This window comes from Battus philenor, unplaced genomic scaffold (assembly GCF_028537555.1).
Source record: "Battus philenor isolate CCGP_79_NKW_IND1 unplaced genomic scaffold, ilBatPhil1.0.hap1 SCAF_26, whole genome shotgun sequence".
NCBI classification, from domain to species: Eukaryota; Metazoa; Arthropoda; class Insecta; order Lepidoptera; family Papilionidae; genus Battus; species Battus philenor.
The window spans coordinates 8,135,639-8,157,675 of NW_027181689.1; the positions used below are offsets into that span (position 1 = coordinate 8,135,639).

Genomic DNA, 22,037 nt, shown 5'->3' on the forward strand with positions numbered 1-22,037 from the left:
CAATAAGTTGTTACTTCGAACAGCGCCGTTAGATGGCGCTGGCTGTAGATTGCCTCGCGCTATGATTTGACATGGGTAGACACATAAAGACATATCTTCATTGGATCAGAGTTAATTGTCACCCGTTTTTAATGAGCGGCCGCCCACTCGCTAGCCGCGAACAGCGTGGACGGACCGTGGTTGGATCCTGATCCTTCTTCGGCCCGCCTATGGTCCACGCTGCCGTCCCAACCCGCAAGCACACTCCAGCAACACATCCTCATCAAAGCTCTACCGCGAAGAGCCTTAGCTACGTGCGAGCATCGCCGTGCAACTGGCCGACGTCGTACCAGCTTATGTTTTTAGTTCTAGTTCACGGACCCTTCCGCTCCGTGAAGTCACTTCCGACGAAGCTGTAAAAGCCTTAGGGCTAACAGCACTAACGCGTCAAGTCAACGGATATCCGTCTTATGTATTAAAATCAAATATCAAGTATTTTTTTTTACTTTCAACAACTACGTGTATGTATCAGCAAATGTAACAAAGCAGACTTACAAATGCTAGCGTTTACGAATTTCTAATTTGAAGCCTTCCGAAGCCATTGACTCTGGATATACGAATAACCTAGTTAATCCCTGGATTAAAGAGGGCTCAGTTCATGATTAAAAATTATTCTTTAGTTGTAGTTTAGCTGGATAATTAGATTTAATTAATTATATTTAGTGTAAATAACATTAATTAATTATAACGAAACCTGTTCTTACGTATCGTCGAATAGTTCACTTTTATTAAATTTTATTTTTCCTTTATAATAATTTACAAGTAAGAGTTTATTATAGAAGTTTACAATGTACACTGTAACTTTCCACGTAGAATATTATAAGTAGCAATGTAGTGTCGCTTTTGCACCCCATTGCACGGCATAGGTTTCCCCAAAGATATCTTTATGGGATATACCATAACCGCCACGCCTGGCAAGCGAGTTGGCGATCGCAGTATGGTATTATGGTGCGCAGAGGGCGCTGCTGTCTATCCTTTGGAAATTTGTTTGTAAGCAGTGGCATTTCCATATAATTAATGTGCTATTATTAAAACAATAATAATTGGTGTAAAATAGGTCACCTAAACATAATTATAATATTTGTTTGATTCGATTGTTAATTTTTATGCAATATTCTTTTTTCTTTACGGATTGTTTGTTTTAAAATTGTTTGATGAGAAATAGCTTTAGTAATATTTTTAATAACATAATACTATCTATATATAGTTATAAACATTTTAGTGTTAATTAAATTTCCTTTGTATATAATAAGTGGTGTAAAAATAAAGTGTTGTATCTATCAAAAGTATACATCATTGTTTCTAACAATATGAACGATAGACAACTGAATTATGATACTATGACAGTATATTACGTCTAAATATATCATTAATACATCCGAAACATGAGAGACACCTCGTCGAATGTTCTCGAAATTCCATCACACACAACGAAGCACTTACAGCATATTATCGTTAACAGTCCCTCCATTATGCGATCTTTCATACAACATGTCGCGCTATCCTCACCAAGACATTAACGCGCACTTAAGACTTACTTATAGCATTAGTGTCCCGTAAATTGCGTAAATATGTGCATAATTAGTGGCCGGTGCGCCTCCTAAACGTTTATATTGGGTATATATAACTTTTACGACAGTTGAATGAGATACATTTTTTTTATATTCAAAGCTTACGTAAAGTGTGTGGCGCGTGTGTGTGAGTACAGTTGTGGTTCGTTTATATTAATTTATTCATTTTATTATCCACATAAGGTTATTAAAAGCCAGTGTAGGTCATGAGACAGAGCCAGGAGAGCTCAATTTGATAGAATTTGATAAAAACTAGATGCTTATCCTTGCTTCCTTCCCATTGTGGTGTTTCGAGATCCCCTGGACGTAAAATCAACTACGCGTTCACTACGCTACCATCTACTCTAATCTTTGGCATCGTAAAGCATAAAGTTTGGTTTGGTTTCGATTTGGTCCGACCAACTGTTGGCACTACAACCGCGACTTTAATTAGATAACTTGATAGAAGGTAATCAAAACAAAATAGGGAGATATAAAAAAGAACAGAAGTAATGTAAATTGAAAATAGTATCTGTGATAAAATGTGATAACCTGTATTAAATAAGTATAAAAAATAAAAATAAAAAATAGTTTAGTATAAAATAAAGCTAAAAGCTTAGAAGAAATGTGATAATTACCTACACCTGTGATATTTGAGGAACGAGGTGAAGTAAGAAAGGCGATGCATGAAAGGAAATTAATATGTAGAAGAATGCTAGGGAATGAAAGAAGAGACAACTTAGATCATATGGCAAATAAAATTACAGTAAAGAAATGAAAAATATGTGAAAAGAATTATTTAAAAAAATGTTAATGTCCTGTCCCAAAATCAAATAGATGAATGAGAGAAGTCTCCAATAACGGAGTTATAACAAAAAACATATCGTCTTTTCCAGTCACCGTCAACTGTTAGAGGTAGAAATTTGCAGAGGTCCATTTTTCTTAACTTAGTGAAACTAAATATAAAGGTGTCCTTATTTATAATTTTTTGTACCTTTGTAAAGTTCCCTCTATTAAGACACAGACCTATGTGAGAGATAGAAGCTTCTAAACTAATATATAATATATTACCTCTTAATGTCGATTTAAAAATAAATCCATAATATCGATATTAAAAAGTTTTATATTATACTAAAACATTAATGTTTTAAATTTCGAATAACACAACGGTATTTTAATTAGCTTTCAAGAGAGTGTTAACGGATACACGAGTTAAATTCTGACGTCAAGGTCGGCAGCGATCAGAAGTAACCCTTTTAATTACATAAGAGTGTAGATAGCTTCGTAACCCCGCATATCGTCTCGCCTCGAGCCCCAATTTCACCGCACAATTTAAATTAATACGATTACATCAAGGCCAAGTAACATGTAGAGCGTGTTTATGAATAACTGAGCGCCACGCATTGCACTTTAATGAAACTTGCGCCGAGTTCGCTCATAAAGCAATCTTCTTATTAAAGTTGTCGTATAGCTTAACACAACGGGCCTGGGAATACAGTACGTACTCTTGTTGTTTAGTGTGTCAATATTAAATTAAATGTAAATATATGTCGCCGATATTTATTTATCGATATGTCGATCACAAGTCGCTAGATGCGGGCTGTTATATATGTTACGTGCACCCGCAAGTTAGAAAAAGGAACTTTTTAAGATTGTTAAAAGGCGTTGAACGCAGGCCAGTTTCAACCGTTCTAATTGGAAATCTTATAGGAGACATCTATGTCTAACAGCAGACATAGTACGGCTAAAATGATGATGATGTGGGTAAAGCTGTCATCACTGTTTACAGCACGAGATGCTAAATTTCCGTTCCATTCATTCAGTTTTTGTCAATATAAATATATCAGTGTTTTTTTGTCTATATGATACTATCACTATATGTTTATTATGTTTGTATGTTTATTTAAATAATATTGTAATTAACAATAATGTTCATCAAAACTATTCTGTAAACCAGTTTTAGTTGTTTAATATCAAAAAACATATCGGTAAAATGTTCGTCTATACAGATTAGAGATATTAATAAAATACACGTAAATTGTATAGATTCGTATGAAACCTATTCTATATTATTTATTGTCTAATGAACAAATTTATATCCAGCGGAAAATTGGATAAATGTTATTGCAAAAATAAGTATTTATTGAGGGGGCGCGGAATAATTTATGTAGCCCGTTGACCTTTGTCGGTCTATATGTTCAGCTCACGCGCGTGTGAAAAAGGTTATTACGTCCCGCGTAGAGCCTTTATAAAAATGAAACACCTGTTATTCCTACAACACTTCGTATTTCGGCCGCGTGGAGATTATTTAGGTCGGCGCTCTGCGGTTATTAACGAATCCTCTGGTACACTGATAACGAACTGACATATGTTAAAAGGACACGCTCAGCAAAAATGTCAAAAATCATAATATTGTAGTGGAAAAAGATATTAGAGTTTTATATAGCCGTATAATGATATATATATATATATATGTATGTATATAAAAACACACATATATATACACACACATATATATATATATATAAATATAGGTGTGTTACCTTTTTAAAAGATAATAATTTAGAAAAGGTAATAAACTTAATATGATTCACTGTCATAAAAAATACACATTACAAGATATTAAAAAGTTTTACTAAAATATCTGTACACTTGCTCGGTTTGCATGGCTTGCACTGATTTTTATGGGTGTCATTACATTAATATATTATAAGAATAATTCTTAAACAAAATTAGCCTAAATTACTTCTTATTACATTACCTACCTGCCAGTATAAGTCCCTTAAAAAATCGGTATGTAATTTTCGTATATGTACTGTGTGTGTATACATAAATGCATTTCTTTATTTATTATAAAAGAAATATTTAGTATATAAGCTATAAAGGTTTGCAATGAATGATTTTAATTAATATATGGTGCAAGTCATCCATAAAATCTATAGTATCAGAAATAATTAAAAATATAACGGGTAAAAAAAGCCTTTTTAAAATTTCCTCCATATGTCCTCATAGGTTTTTTACTGACAGTAAGTTATTGACCTATCACATTCCAATAGTTTAAGAATAGTCAATTTATACATGTACCATAGGTAATCGGTGTAAAACACCCTTATATAGGATGTGTGACCTCCACAATTCATATATTAGTGATATTGATATATTCTCGTGCTCTCTTGTATCTTTCAAATGACAATTTCATTCGAAATTATTGGATATGCACAATACAATTTAAACCTCATTGAAATGTGACTGCTTGCTGTGACTCGTAATTATTACTGTTTGTGCTGCAGAATGCGCTGGATTATTAATCTGTTCGATAATGTTTTTGTTTTGTTTTATTATTGTTTAACTTTGATTCATTAAATGATCTTAGTGAGATAGTTATAAGGTAACAATTGTAATTAATTTTATATTTTTAAACTTGTAATTTCTTACTGTTCTTTGTCAAGGTTTATCTCCGATAAAGTAAAATTCAATTACAAAAAAAAGGCTTTTTGCTGACAAATGAGCTGTAGTGACCTTAGTCGAATTCTCGGGCTTGGCTATCTTAACCTTTGCATCCTGTACTCTTCAACCAGAGAAATCTATAAATGATACTTAGGCAATAGTGTGAACCGAAGCTAAAAAATAAAATAAAAACGGATTTGAACTCTTTATGTGTGATATCCCCATGTGGCGAAATTATCTCTCAATGAGCCCGTCCAGCCATATCGCATAAAAGTAATTATTTAGTTGGCGTGTTCATAAAGTTTATGCGCGCAAGTACGTGATGCACGCGCGGCTGATATGCGAACAATGAGGGCACAGTCCGTCCGCGCCGGGCTGTTTGCGTTTCCCACGACTTATCAAATTCGTAGTTCAGTGGAAGGAGATAAAGACGATTGTTCCGAAAAGTTTAGGTCAGAAGTATTTCGTTACTTTGGTAGTGGTGCGGAATTCATAAACACGGCTTTGTTCTCTAACCCAGTTCGCCGATAGTTAGCGGGCGAGTCTCCAGTTCGAGCGTTTTCAAGAAACAATCTTAATAACTTATTATTTTTAATACTATTAAATACATACTGTGGGTATTTATTTTAATACAATAAAACTATTCAGTGTTGACTGAGAATTAGGATTACGAAAATTAATATTTTTAATCATATTAGTTACAATAATACATTTTTGCTTTGTACATAATAAAACGAAGTTTATGGTTTTTTGTAATACTTTTTAAAACTTGTGTAGTAATAAATAATCTAATTATTTTATTACAGGGTATATTTTTTCTTTCGTATATTAAACTCTAAAGAAATTGATCTTAGGGATTCAATTAATTTTAATTTTAACCAAAATTTTCATGATATACTTTACAATGAATTGTAATTAGTAATTTGAATAATAGAAAGCTTTCTTTTCATGTGACTTTCCCTTTGTGAGATTCTGTTTGTGCTTCAAAATACACGATACATTTAAATATTCCTGTACAATAAATACGTTTCATAAATATAAAAAAAAATAAAGTTAAAATCGCTCAGCTTATGGTTCCGCTAATAACTGTCACCTAGTTTGTTCATTGCAAGTCATCAAGCCCCATCACGCTTCGAACCATCAATAGAACTTGTTCTTCATGGAGAACCTAATACGGTCCGATATCGCTTGTAGCATCGCTAATTGCAACTCAATTTATGCCGTCTACAAACCACTGAGCTAAAGTAGGCCTCATGATATTCTACCCAATTGCATCTGACAGGCATCCGACTGGCGATCTCGAATCTCTTATCGACCGTTCTCATTGTAATTGAAAAATGAAAAAAAAATCTCGGACCTTATTAGGTTGATTAAAAGGAAAGTGGGGTCCGGATCCGACGTTTGGCGAACAACAAAAATTTCTAATTTTTTTTTTTAATTATTAGTCGGTCGAAAAAGGTCAATCGTATATCGGGGTCTCTGTGTAGCGTAATATTGGATTTTCGTTTTTTGCGGACTCCCCGAAGTATATAATGGTATTTTTAATTAAAGCCCGGGAAAACGCTGACCGGAGAAAGCCCGTGATGTCACACGAACCTCTGCCTTTATCCGTGTCCGTCAAATGAGCCGGTTATTTTCACCGTGTGCTTATCGGGGGTAAACAATGATTCGCTTTTATCGCAGGCAATCCGCTCTCGATCGATGTACCCTGATTGGTCAATATCAGATATGTGAAGACGTAATCTTTGGTCTTGGATAGCGCTGCCATAAAAACGTATTTGTGTCGTCATGTAATTTGTTGTTTGACGCTCGAATGAAATCAGAAAAATAAGTAAAAGATTTGTTATAACGTAATGTTATGTCATCGGCGAAGATTGAGACATCTTGAAACAATTTATCGAGCAGAAAATTTACTAGGGTTTGATCTTTCTTATTGCCTATATTCAGTCACTTTTATAAATTTTAATTTTGATTTTGATTTACATTAGTAACCAGATATTCCTTTGCCAGATTTTAAAGTCGTGAATATTATATGGATCTAACTTGAAACAAATATGTCAATAATAACGTAAAATTAGACAACTATATATTTTACTACAAAGAATTAAATGGCGCAAAAATTTAACGACAGAAATATTTTTTTTTCTTTTAAAAACAGTATCGGTTTTAAGTACTCCCAAAATATATACAGAATTAATTAACACTCAGTTTGAATATTTCATTTAAATACTCGGCAAATGGGGCCGAGAGGTTCTCGTGTGGCGATCACCAACCAGTAGACGCGTGGGTAGGCCCACCACTAGTTGGACTGACGACTTGGTCAAGTTGGCTGGAAGTCACCGGAGACGGGTAGCGGAGGACCAGTCACCATGGCGATCTATGGGGGAGGCCTATGCCTTGCAGGCTATCTATCAGCTATGATGATGATGATGATGATATTGTAAAGCTAACAGTACTTAAAAAAAAATTGTGATTTTAAGAGACAGCATCAATCAATGCTACAGGTTATATAATAAGAAAAAAAAACATAATAATCGTTAAGATATTACAAAACACTCGACCGGCCGTCGATTTAAGAAATAGCGAAGGAATATAAATCGCAAGGGCACCTTTCTCATTACGACGATGGATGGATAAAATGCCGTCATGCGGGCTTTCGAGCACACACCGGTCCTTTTGCCATTTATTTATAATCTGTATTTAGAAATGGGATTATACGAGATTTCCGTGCACGAAGCTTCTAGATTGATTTTCTGACGATATTATTCTTTTAAAATTTAATGAACGCTAATGGGGATACGGATTTTGTATGAACGTAGACGTTAAGTAGAATATTCAATGGAGTTATTCAACGCAGATTTATAATAGGTACTCATTTAAGACAGTGTAAGTGGATTTTATATAGATATGTACTTCTTTGAAAAGCGATGTAGTTAGTAAAATTAGGATAAAGGAGACTGGACTATAAAATAGGAATCACTGCCATGACGTGTAAAGTTCTATGTAATTGTTAAGACTACAACAGTAGTGAGCATCTACTTCTCAATTTCGTCGTATAATGTCTGGCAGAAAGTGATTTTGACTAAATTAAAAATTAATTCTTCAGCTTTTTCAGCGACCATCACTCGTGTCGTCTGTTTATCATTTGCTGCATTTGATCTCTACTCCAGAATCTTAAGACATAATCCACTTGTTATTATATATATTGGCCTGCTTATTACCAATTCAACTTGCCAATAGCCATTTGTTGATTATTTTCGCCAATCCAAAATTGAATACCAAAATCCAGAGTATAGGCATAGGCCCTGTGATAGCTATAACATATTCGCGTTGCGAAAATAGTGATGAGTGAATTAAGAAAGCCGTGACTACATTGACCAGTTGAAGTAAGCTCTTCATAGAGTACAGACGTGTCTTTTGTAAATTTTGAGTCTCACCGATTGGACAGCTATGTGATATATATTATGTATATAACCAAGCACTTTAATTAACCTTTGAAAGGAAATAAAGGAAGAAAAACTTAGCAATTTCAACACAAATATTAAGAAGTAAAATTTTTAACAACAAACGCCTTTCACTTTTATAATTTTCATAAATTGTATCAATTTCAGAAAAATGCTCGTCTAATGAAGGCTATGAAAATTTTAAGTGCCTTTTCCCTTGGGAGTTATATTTTTATTTTGCTTTTAACCTTTTCATCAAGGCCTCCGGGGCCCAAATTGACAATGAAAGTGTTTACGAACACACGGCTCGGAAAGGGTGACCGGAATTATTACGGTAAAAATTGGGACAAAATTTTTTAATACTATAATCTCAATTCAAATTATCACAGGATTAAAATTGAAATTGTAGCTTAGAAATATATACCGGCAATGTTTATTCCTTTTTACATCTAAATTATTTAATAAAAACTTCATATCATAAAATGATAATTTATTCAAAAAATCAATACATCATGTGAGCCGACATATGCCCACCGCGAGGTATCCCTCAAAGATCTCCTAACTAAGGAAAACGAAAAGCTTTTGGCCTCGACGGCTGACGGTTGCATGAGCAATGTACTCCGCCCCCTGCCACTTCAGATATGCAATTATTCAAACAACGTCGTTGACCTTGGTCCACCTGCGGATCTCCTAATTTAACTCCTCGCCAGGAAAAACTAGTTAATTGCAATCGGCTTTTTTTTATTAACTTTATTTGCTTAAAACTTATGCACAAAATATCGTGGCAAACAAACGACAATGTCCCCGAAGTAAACGCCGCTTGGTGACCCTTCGCCCAGTCGACGTGTGTAAATATTTCCGAAGTACAAACAAAAGGGTTGTGTTGTGTGTTGCTAATTGTCACTTAACAGCTTATATCGAGTCGACACTATTAATCATTTCGTTCGACGTAACCTTATTGCCTTTGTAACGATGTTGTACACGAGTTTCAAATTCAATTAATGTAGAATGCTTAATTAAATACGTTATATATACATTACATTGTAACATAAATAGCGCTCATTTAAACAGTTATAAATTTATATTTGTTATTGTAATGAAAAATATGAAGGATGGAGTTGCGACTACGAATGGGCAAATGCAGCGCAGGACATCTATTCGTAAGACAAACAAATAACTTTGTAAGAATAGTTAGGAGACACTGGATCATACCACTGCCTACTGGTCCTATTGCAAATACCTTACAGTAGTGAATGTCTTGCAGCAGAAATTATGGTAATGAGGCAATTCACATATTGCCAATCTACATTTTAGCACTTTAAGGGTAGAAAAACTTATTACATCTTTTTATCTATAGTATTGTCTATCGTATTTTTTGGACAGGGATTTTAAATTTTTTTAATAATTCTTTTCACTTCTCATTTTATTTCTTTACTCTTCTATCATTCGTCATAAGATATACATTCCATCTCTTTTCATAATAATTATCCTCTCAACCATCGTCTCTCTTTCTTCATCTAGTTTTTGAAATATCACAGATACATGTATTTATCACATTTGAACACTTTTAGGTTATATTAATACTATGCTATCTAATGAAGACATCATCACATTTTATCACAGTTAAACGATTTTTAATTTCGTTTACATTAGTGTCTGTTTATTACTTATTTTTCTTTTATATTTTGATTTCAAATATTACTGATACAATACATGTTACAGGAAGCGTCTGAAATGATTAAAATTGAATAATGCCATTGCAGTTAAACTGATTCTAGATTCTGTCAAATTTAGTTCTTCTGGCTTCTGGCTCTTCTGGAATTCTTTCCATGATTCACACAAGCGATCACTGTTAATGATTCTATGTGGATAACAATATAAGTAAATTTATACTATTGTTATATCGTCCGTCAATCATACATAACGTCTTTCACTAATAACTTAAATCTTAAAGTTAATGTGTAGTATATATACGAAGAACTTTTACAAAAATTAACACGTTATCTCCTGAAAGTAATACAAACAAAAAAAAAAAGAAAACAAATTTTCTATTACATTATTTAACGCCTGCCCGTCCGAAAATATTTACGAAATAAATTATGCCAAAAATTTGGAAACAATGTAAACTTTACTCTTTTTGTGTAACAAAGATAAATACATTAAAAAGATCTTTAAAGAAGTACGGAATTGGCAGCTTTGTCAGCCATCACATGCTTCAAACCCAACGGTGATGTAGCAAAATTATACATTCTTTTTAATTTTCGAACGTTAAATTACTAAGGCGGTGGATATGCGGTCGCCGAGTAATCATCGAATTAGGACGAGAGAGAGAAAAAAAAACTAAAATAACGAAGCCATCGGGTACGAGCCGATGAATCAACGCCCGCGCACGGTCTATGACTAAGTGTACAGTCGCGTACACAACTAATATCTACTAAATTAGACACAGCATTCTTTTAGTTACGTATATAGTCTTAATATTTTTATTACTTTACTAATATCATTAAAATAATTATTAAAAGGGCAGGTGTTTCGTTTAATAAATATATAATAGCTAATTACAGCAAAATCCTTATCACACTATGTTATGTCTCAAAGTTTTTCCAAAAAGAAATATTTATCCGCTATAAGACGTCAACAGCTGAACATAAGTCTTCCTCATAAATTTTTTAATGGAACCAATTGGAAGAGGCCTGCATTAAGTTTCTTTGACGACCTTAACAAGATCGTCTTTTCACCGTGTGACGACGTCGTTCGTGGTTTCCACGCCAGAATCTGCTATAGCTGCCGTCTATTCTTCGCGTCATGTAAGTGAGATATGCCCATAAAATAATAAGATTAAATAATTTTGACACTATACACTCCTACATATTTCTATATACATATCTCTTTTATTTGACGTAATTATTTCAAACCTGAATACCTGATCTAAAAAGGATGGGAGCATGTGTTTTATATTATGGCGTTAACATAATTCGATATATTTTATAAAATCAATTCACTTTAACTTGATATAACAAGTAAAACATAATTACGAAAGTAAATATTTCATTCATACGAAAATATTAATGAACCTTCACTGCACTACTGTACTTTGATGAATCAATCAAAACAATCGATTCTCGGCGCTTATTGCGTTTGATAATGAATGCGGTCAGGTTTCTGTTGGTATTCCGTCCGACGTAAATGGTGAGGTCGTGCGGGACGTTCGTTCCATACATGGCCGTCACTTACCCGACCTTCCGAACCTTCCTATATCTGTAATGAATCTATTTAAATTCTCAGATGACTAACCTTTGATTGGAAATCTTACTAATACATGTTTTAAATCTATGCATCATTATATCGGCGCTATAAACACTTAGGCCTTATTGACAAGCTCATATTCGATCATCGGCGCATAACCCTGTGCTTCGGATTTATCATATATATTATATCATATAACATATAGCGCGGAGAAAAGTTGGACTCTGGGACTTTAAAGTTCAGAAGAGATCACGCGCCAGAAAGTTCAGCGAGGGGCGTCCACCTACAAGATGAACAGACGTTAAGGCTGTAAATCGGTCCAATTTGAAGGCTTCAGGAAAGTATATGTCCAGCAGTAGGCGTCTATCAGCTAAAATGAAAAAAAATGTTAATTACTCAGGTGATTGCATATTTAACTAGATCTAATATTTAATTATATAGAATAGAAGTAATACTGCCTCTAAACCTAATTTAAAAGTATTCTTTTTATGTAAAAAAACGTAAACTAGTGGTGTACAATTTATTAACAGAACTTGCGAAAGACAACCAAAACAATGCACTAAAGCTCCGCAAACAAACAATGTTTGCACATTACTAACATTCTCTTTAATCGTTCTAACTAAAATCTGCAACGTTTGCGGTTACTACAGCAGTCTGGAATAATATATATGGTTTTATATTTCAAGTACAGGATGGCAAATTACTTAGGTGCATCATTACAGACATCACGTCAAAGATGCCCGTTGGCTTCGATGAAAGGAAACACTACAGAAAGCAGACCCCTATCCGTACCGTAATTGTTTGCGTTGTCTAATTGGAACTAAACGAGGGATATGATATCGAACAGTATTTCAATGCATGTACGGCGTGTGCGAATTGATTTTGATAATAGTTTTAATTTTTCTATACTCATTTGTCGGTTTTTGTCACAAAGAGGACGGATGTCTTTGTTAAAGTCATCGGAAGACTCTGAATGTAGATCGCTTCCAACCAGTTCTATTAGAAATTTATTATGACCATGTCCAGAAGTGAAATAACGATGATGATCATTATATAAATTATGTAAAAACTATTTATTTATATGCCAATTGAGTCAAGAGAAAGTTTCTCAGTGTACCTTTACATATGTAAGCCTACGGCTTTTATAAAATAAAGAAGGTTTGCACGCACAGCCTATTGGACTGACTTAAATTTCAGAAATCCTTAGGGGAGCTATAGGTCTGAACATCGTACAGCTGAAATGATGATGATTTTGGTTCTATTTAATCTTGCACTCGTGAGAATAGCCAAAAATATTCATCAATCCTTAACAACAAAGTTTGTTCCAACGAATAAAACTCTTCGATGTTATTTTTTTTTATCCTTATATAACTTTAAATATTTATTTTAAAAAATAACATCTTTCCTTCAATGACTCAAATGACTGACCTGTAAAGAAATTTTGTGACTAACATAACTATTGTTGGTCTAAAACGTTTTTGTAGTTCTATTTCTAGTTAGACGTTAAACAATAATTTAAATTGCTAGTTCCCTGTTTTAATACATATTTTATTACGTCTATACAAGATGTTTGGTTATAACTGTAAAACCTTTAAAAGGGCGAATGGATAGCTCATTTATGTATGTTACACCCTAATTAAAATAAAATGGTTACAGAAATAATTTTGGTTATTACAACGAATAAGTTACAGGCCTATCGGGTTCCAGAAGATAAATTAACATCATATATTTCAAAGTGAACACTTTATAAAAGTTGATTGATAAGCTTTTTGCCGACCTAATAACTCTTTTTATTAATACATTCACCTTTAAAATTTAAATAAAAGTAAAGCTTTTACACCAATTAACTTTAATAGTATTGAGCTTTCGTCATTCGTACATGGAAGTGATAAAGTTGAGATTTTAGAAAGTAATATACCTCACGTAAGTATTTTTTTTAACATATTAAGAAAACAGTGCAAGTAACAGTGCGAAAGCCGGTAAACACGCGAAGTATACAAACTGATCGTGTTACAATTTTCAACAAATTGAAGAGGTAAGCTAATAGTTGCCCAAACTCCCAAAGCCGAAGCTCGAAGAAGTCATAAAAAGAACCGAAAATTTCACTCACGACCCGACCTACAGCCCTGAATAAATAAAAACCGAAAACGCCAAACCCGAATGCAAATTTGTACCAACCTTGGCCGTCTCTTTTAAAATATTCGGGAGCCATTTGCTTTAGGCTGAGTGGGTTATAAATTATTTGTACTAACTTTCTCTCTTACATACGAATCTACTGCAGATACGTGACACTTATTGAGCAGAGTCGAGCTCCTTTCACGGACTCCTAAATAGGGATTGAATTGATATTTATATCGGCTATGTGACTACCCTTGCTCAGGCTCCACATGTAAATGTCGAAACGGGCCAGATCAACCGACAAATATTTGTGAAACATACGTTCATGTTTAAATCTAGTTCAATACCAAATGTAATAATATAGGTTCTAATTTTAAATTGTCTATTTGTGAAATCAAATCATGATTTGTTCATATTGATATGCTTGACTACTTGAACGTAAGTAGCATCAAGTTCAAGTTAATCGACAGCTTCGGTAACTTCAATTGGCTATATGATTTCTTTCTTATACTTCTGATATAAAGCAGATATCTGATTATTTATATGGTTATGGAAAAGTACCATATATCTATCAAATGAACAGCAGCGCTAGTGAAACTGGATTGACCACAGATTACATAAAGGCTCTTAACAATGTATCCAAGCAAGCAACGAATTCAAATCCTCCTGAGAAACGTACCACCACAAAGCGCAAAGCTTAAGATAGATCAAACTTTAAACTTACTCTTGTTTAACAGAGGACATAAGACCAGAAGGAGTTCAAATGGCTTCCTTCTTTACCAGTCGTGGTAATTTAAATAGATGTAAGGAGTAAGGAAATAATAAAAAAAGGTAATATAAAAAAAACAGAGTCTTTAGTTGTCTTAAAACAAGATATAAATATCGTCAATATAATTATAAGAACACAAACAAACAGCAATCTAGACTAGTTGAAAGCCGAAGCATTGACAAGATAAATGTATATAAAGAAACAAAAGAATTATCCATTCCAATGCCAAGACAAAAGAAATCTGCCAAAGTAACTCTAAGAATAAAAAAGAAGCGAAGACGTATTCGCATTGCGAACAATCCATACAGTATTAAGAAAGGGATAAAAGACGATCGCAATAACTCCATAGATAGCACTAATAGCGAAATCCTGTTAAGTAGTATGGAAAGATAATATTTCCAATGGAAACGAAAATAGCACGGCGGAAAGAAAACAAGCGAGTGAGTCGGCCAATGTTCGCACTAAAAGTATTAAGGCGGAATGAAATGACAGCTCTATAAGGGAATTATAAATTGGAAGTTTCTTTTTTATTTTTCTGCCAAGTCCCACCGCGCCGCCACCCACCTCGTCGAGTCGTTCCAGATGAGGGAAAAATACCTACATTGTCTCGTCATAGAACCTTTAAAGTGACGCAAAATGAGAGCAGCCGAGCGTTAATAATTTTTATATGAAGACAGCGTTTGTTCGCGTCGAGTGCGTAAAAGCTTCGACGAGTTATTGTAATGGAAAAATACAGTGATCGTAGTGAACTTGCGCTCCCATACTTGTGATGTTTGATTTTGAATATATAGCTCTCAAATAACGTCTTTAGTGCTTTGCATTTGCAATATTACGAACTCCAAATAGCATATTACCTCTTAACCATGAAAATTAGATCAATCATCGTAATATTTATCAAAGAGTATTAAAATCTAATTTTCAAGAGGCTTTATGGCTGAACAACTGCAAAACTATCTGTAACCCAAAAAATATTACAGTGTGAATGCATCCTAATATCAATGTTAACGTTTAAAAGTGTCGGAAACATGTTAGATTTTTTATAAGTTATTATTAAGACTGAAAATCCTAATACTAGGACTACTTATTAGATAAGTGTCATGAGCATCGTCATTATTTAAGCCGTAAGCCTTCCTCATAGATTTCCAACGGGACCAGTTGGATGCTGCGTGCGTCCACCGTCTTCTGGCCTCAACAAGATCATCTGTCTATCTTCTAGGCTTAGGATGTCCTTCGTTTGTCGGTACGTGGTCTCTATTCTAGATCCAGACCTGCCCATTCCGACTACAATATTCCAATACGATGGGTTACGTTATTTACTATCTTTCGTTTTCGAATATCACTTCTGATTCGAACTGGTAGAGAAAAAGGATAGCCTTCTCAGTTTCTCGTTGAGCGACTATGAGCGTTCCATTAAGACCCAGAGTTAGAGACCGCAATTCAGTTCCACTAGTAGATTAACTTTAATTAAATTGAGTGTTCAAGGAATTCTCTTCCGATATGAAACGAAAACAATTCAGAGTGAAATTTCATCTCACAATTTCAACCGATGAATAGTCATTCGAATATCTAATACTCAATTGTGTTACGGTGTATTTGATGGGTTTGCGGGTGGACTTATTGCGTTATTGCATTTCCATTGCGCGTTCGATATGAAATCTACGATCGCTGCGACCGCAGACACTACGCCGTCGCAAAATGGTATTGGGAAATTTGCGGTGCCGACACAACATTCCGCACAAAGACCGACCGCATGGCTAATATAGACGCTCTCTATACGATACTAATCCCGTGTATTAGGATAAGCGACTCTCTCATGTCGTCCTAGTCAATCCAGTATCTGTTATATGCAATACAATTAAGTTTGATACGATTGGTTCTTCTCGGATAAGAAATGGAATCTTTGATTTTTTTTTAAATACAGATGAGGAGCCTGTCTTCTGTAAAACATACAATATATACATAATATATATTATAGTATACATAAAAAAAATTATTATAATTATTGTAAAAAAAAATTAAGCAGACTGATTTAATTATAGAGAAACTTCAAAAATCTTTGAGGTATACAAGACATCGCTATAACAGATCCAAAGTGATCTCAGTGTAAAATAATATGAAATAGAACGAGACGCAACAATTAAGGGATTGATAATGAAGACATTTAACTTCAAAGTAGAAAGAGAAAAAAAAAAGCTAGTAGAAAGAGAAAATCGAACTTTTATATCATGTCCTTCAAAATTCAAAAGAACTGAAACAATTAAAATTCTATCAATAATTTAGTTTTGGTTAAGTTAAAAACAACTTTGGACTAAAAGAATAAACCATACACCATTATATAATGTACACCTTATATTAAAACTAAATTAAAAACAAAAGATCGGCTGTCAAATGGTTCTTTGAACGCAGAGAATTAACCGAGAAGGAAATTTCCATCGACTGCCATCCAATAATAAGCGAAAGGAGGCGTCAGGAGCAAAGTTGCCAGTTTAATTAAATATGAAAACGGTCGAAATTTAAAGAAAAAATATCGTCTCTTTTTACCTTCAGCATGATGATGTTCATTGTCTAAGCGAAGTCATTGACTAAATTTATCTAATATTTACTCAAAACGAACAGATTCGTCTTGTTTTTCTGTTAATATCTTATATAAGATATTTTTTTGTATGTTACAATGTTAATTAATCTTTAACGTTATATTTAAGACATTATTGAATCCAATCTCCAAATATCTTCTATTTGAATCCGCGCAAAAGTTAGGTAGTAAAAAAGATTTATTACAACATCGGAAATTACATGCAAAAAATGCTGCATTCAAGAAGAAAAACAGAAAAATTTTATTCAGGTTTTAGTAAACCGTGAAACGCTACTTGTCGGTAGATGGCGCTGAAAGCCACTGCCAAAGTAATTACTCGATTTAAGCCACGCTAAAATCAAACCGCTTTCCGATAGATATTAATGAGTGGTTACGACGTATTAATCGTTGTTCAATGTTCGAGCGGTATTAGCATATTAGACGAAGACTAATTCCAAATGTCCTGATATAGATGCATAATTATCGATATGTGTTTTGTATTGATATACTATTTTCTGTCGGACTATCAAAACCTTTTTTTTATATTACCTTTTACTAATTTATTAGTAATGTAGTAATGCTAATACTTTATACAGGTTGATTGGTTTTAGATGTAAAAACTTCAAAGGGTTGAATGTAAAGCCCATTTTCTGTCAATTAACGTATAAGACACCCAATACACAAATCTATATTTTTAGAAATAATAAACGACGTAATGATAATACATTTAAAAAAAGCATTATCAAAATTCGGATTACAAATTATTATTTATCATATGTTACCACAAGTTATTGGGCCTGTCGCAATATCATATATAACTTATAACAATAATATAAAATAAAGGTCGATAGATAAACTGATAACATAGTTAAGATCGCGGTGAATTGTTATATGTGGGAAACGCAAAACGTTATCGTGACGATTTTAGGGGATGATGATGATGAAGAATATGACAAACCGGTTCAAAAGGTACGGGTGATGACACACATTTTATTAGTGGTGCTCGGAATATTAATATCATATTGTACCTGAACCATCTAATGACTACATTCCTTCACACTCGAGAAGGACATTTTTGCTTTCTCCCTAAAGTTAAGGATGAAATTCCTCATTCTATGTCAACGTCGCTATACATACTGAGAGGATACCTCATTTAGTCCCCCATTCCACGCCCTGTCGGTAAAAGACCGTCTTAGAAGGGTTAGCGGGGGCGACACAGACCCCGTTCGCCGTTATACCGCCTTAATACACAAGAAGTTTCGTAATTAACATTATTTTGAATGCTACTTATTTATTCTATGGAAATTTAGCGTGAAAATGCTCATCGTAGTTGGAAACTGTAATTAACTCTTCTTTTAATCAAAAATTTAATGAACGGCATATCGAGCGCCACGGTGTGGGAGTGCTGGGATGTTAGTACAACATTTTCTCACTCTTTCATAAAGTTACTCTTTAGGTTACAACAATGTCTTGTTCAAAATTAAATTTTATCTTTTGATTTTTATCAGCCGATAGGCGTCTACTGCAAGGCGTAGAAAGACCTCTCCAAAAATCGTCACAATGTCTTGCGTTGCCAACATCTAGCGAATTCTCACTACGTTAACTTATGTCATCGATCCACCTGGTGGAAAGCTAACCCACACCGCGTCTACCAGCTTGTGGTCGACTCAAGAACCTTTTAGGTCCAACATTCATCGGTTGCATGAGCGAGTTACGTCGGTGACGTTAGTTCTTTGGATGTTCTCATTATAACTTTAATATTTAACAATTATTTATTATTTCTAAGGAAAATATAACGTTTATTAGTTCAACGTTTTTCGTTGTAAACATAATTACATTTTTAAATATCTGTATTAAAAAATACATTGAATAATATATGTGTAGGAATAAATTAATAAAACTAAAACAATTACAGAAATTAATACAATTGAACAAAGAGAAGGTAAACTTGCGAAAGTATACCAAACAATGGATTCTTCAACCGAAAATTTTTAAAGACGCCTAGAAAACTTGAAATTCGAAGTCCCGGACGCAATTCATCATAACTTTGGGAACAAAGTGCTGTGGAGTCGCCCGTATCCGTTTTTAAACATCGCTCCGACGGGATTCGAACTTCCTAATCCCGCTCGCAGGGATGAACGTAACTTAGCGCGCTCCGACGGGGAACTATTTTAAGAGCGGTCGAGGAAACGAACGCTGACGGGAGGTAACCTTTACGATCTTTTTTGTACATATTTTTTACACAACTAAGTGGCGATGGCGCCAGTAAGTTATAGTCGAGTTTTGAGACCACATTTAGTCGTTTAACTGGTGATAAATTTACACGCGTAACTTGAGTTATTAATAATTAACAATAAATTTTCTCTTTAACTTACGGCGTGTAAAAATAACTAACTACATATTATGAATATTAATGAAGTTATTAAAATAATTTGTATAATATTATTTAAGGTAGTGCTATCGTGACTAAATTTCAAAAAAGTTCAAAGATTTTCATTTAAATAATATTCTGCCCATTAATGTCAGCCGATGGGCTCCCACTACAAGGCATCCCTCAAAAAGTGCCACGGTGTCCAGTCTAACGGTGCCCGCATGACTGACTGACGATCTGAACTATGTCGTCGGTAGACCTAGAGGGAGCCTGTCCACAATGCGTCTCCCGGCGTGAGCCATCACCGTTAGTGAAATGAATCGCCACTCGACAACCTTTAGGCTTCAACGGTCGGAAAAACGAGCGACGTGCCCCGCACACTGCCAATTAAGACGAGCTATTCTTCGAGCTACTTCTCTTCTCTTCTGATGATTCTTTATATTATTCTTTGAAATTTTATTTTTTTTTTCTGTTTATAAACTCAATTAGAATGACAGTATTGACAGTATATCATTCATTAATACATCCACTGGTTGGCAACCAAAAAAGATATGTTGAGATAAAATCAAACAAAAAATCTGTACATTAAATTATTGTTTCACATAATGTGTCTTGCAATGTACAAAATAAAAATATTTGTTTTATGGGTAATCAAGTTTTATTGTTCAGACTTCCTTTTTTTGCCGAATTTTGGACTCTATTCCTAATGGAAAGCGATTGCCCTTGAGTCTATTTTGGGACTCTGTGACTCTAGGCTAGAATTTTGGTGAACAGTGATTCTTTCAGAGCCTAACTCAAAACTAACTCTTTCATCATCCGATGTTTCTCGAGTTGAGTTTTTTTTTCATCGGACAGGACGCCCGATGTTTACACCGTCTTCCAGACATCTTACATGCCAAAGAGAACTCTAAGAAATACACGTTATTTCTATCTCAGCTTGAACATTAATCTGCAATAAGCCGTTTACACTTTACTGCTTCTTATTACAAATGAAATAACGGAGTAAATAAATAAATACATTTAAAAAACTTTTCAATTAAACGGTTTTTTGATACCCATATTGTGGTAGTTGTGGAAAAATATGTACCTAGTCCGCCATATTGGAACGGCGTCCATCTAGAATAATCATCGTGTAAATTTTGACATAATCATCGTGTTTTACTAATGTAGCCCTTTCATTTGATACCCATATTGAAGGGATTAAGGAAAAATATGTAATACGCCATTTTGTATCGGCGGCCATCTTAGATTTATAATGTTATTGATTTTATTATATTGTATTGTCATCTAAATTAAATGTGTGTACCAAATTTCAGATCAACCTGACAACGAGAAGGTGCTTAAATTTCAATTTCTAATTTTGACCCAAATAAACAAATTCCGTACGGGTCGAACTAAATAAAACCGTTTAATGAACATCTTCATCCTAATGTTCCAATGTTTCAACTACATCTTGGCCCATCGGAACGTGTATTTGTTGTAACTAATTCGGCTAAGTCAAAGGGTTATTTCACACTCAGCTACAATGGCAATGTTTGATTTAGGTTAATTTGTACTAGTTTCTTGAACGGTTTAACTCGGAACAAAGCCGAACCGCAAAACTACGCTTTGTGTTAAGTTGACGTCTATAATGTATTTTACGACTTTCGTCGCAATGAACGCGGTGATACGAAATGTAAATTAGATTTATTATTTTAAAATGTGCCGGCTTTTACGCGTCTAATACGTAAGGTTATTTTCCGGTTCTCTCTGTATTTTTCACAGCCATTTAACATTCAGCTAGAAATGAACGTTAATTAGATTTGTTTAGACTTACTTGTTGTATAAATAATATTGTAGAGCAGCGGTAGCCCATTAGACTAACACCTCATTGATCGTGGCTTCGATTCCCGGAATACAGTCTAATATATTCTTCACATATTGTGTATTAATTATATAGCATTGCCATTGGTACCAAAAAAAATCCAGAAGTTATCAACAGCGTCCTCTGCATACTATAATAAGACACCGCGATCACCAACACGCTTGCTAAGCGAGGCGATTATTATATATACCCCTATAAATGTCTGTTGGGCAGGCCTATATCTTGCAGCGGGCGTCAATATATTTAAAAATACGAGTGGCAAAGTTAAAATGGTAATGTAGCAAGCCACATAGCGCGTCGAACATATGCGTACCTTAGCACACCTACAAAGTTGACACAACAGTTTATTAAGACTATTGTAATTGGAAACTCTTCTCCAGCAGTGGACAATTTACGGCTGAAATGATGACGTAAAAGATATCAAATTAATTATTACAGGCAATTGAAACGGGATAACAGGATAAATGTAATCTGTTTACGAAATTTCATTCGCACGACTAAATTCGATTTGATCGCAAATTCTGTTAAAATTTTTCCACGAAAACTTTGGAACGAAATCCGACTCTACTAAAATTTCACTCGCTGCCTTTTGTTTGTATTAGCACAATGAATCGTTTA

The 22,037-nt window shown here is 34.1% G+C and overlaps 1 protein-coding gene across 3 annotated transcripts in view; it reads right to left on the reverse strand.

Annotated features, from left to right (window-relative positions):
• LOC137925170 (uncharacterized) overlaps window positions 1-22,037 on the reverse strand; it is a 612,469-nt gene that overhangs the window by 23,138 nt on the left and 567,294 nt on the right. The gene's annotated exons all lie outside the window — the stretch shown is intronic.